Genomic DNA, 231 nt, shown 5'->3' on the forward strand with positions numbered 1-231 from the left:
GGCTGCAGGTGCTGTTTGCTGCTCCTGATCCGTATCCTTACCCATATCGCGCTCCAGCCCGAAGCCAGGGGAGCGGAGGCAGCCAGGAGCCGGTCACGCTGTAGCTGGGTGCCGTGTGTCCCACCAGGCTGCCCCCGTCCACCCCGGGCACCCTCCCTCGGGTGCTCCGTCCTCGGAAGGTGACAGATAGCAGAGCCGTTTCCAGCTGTGTGGTGTAATCCCATGGGAGCT

Source organism: Mesitornis unicolor, unplaced genomic scaffold (assembly GCF_000695765.1).
Source record: "Mesitornis unicolor isolate BGI_N332 unplaced genomic scaffold, ASM69576v1 scaffold36819, whole genome shotgun sequence".
Taxonomy (NCBI): domain Eukaryota; kingdom Metazoa; phylum Chordata; class Aves; order Mesitornithiformes; family Mesitornithidae; genus Mesitornis; species Mesitornis unicolor.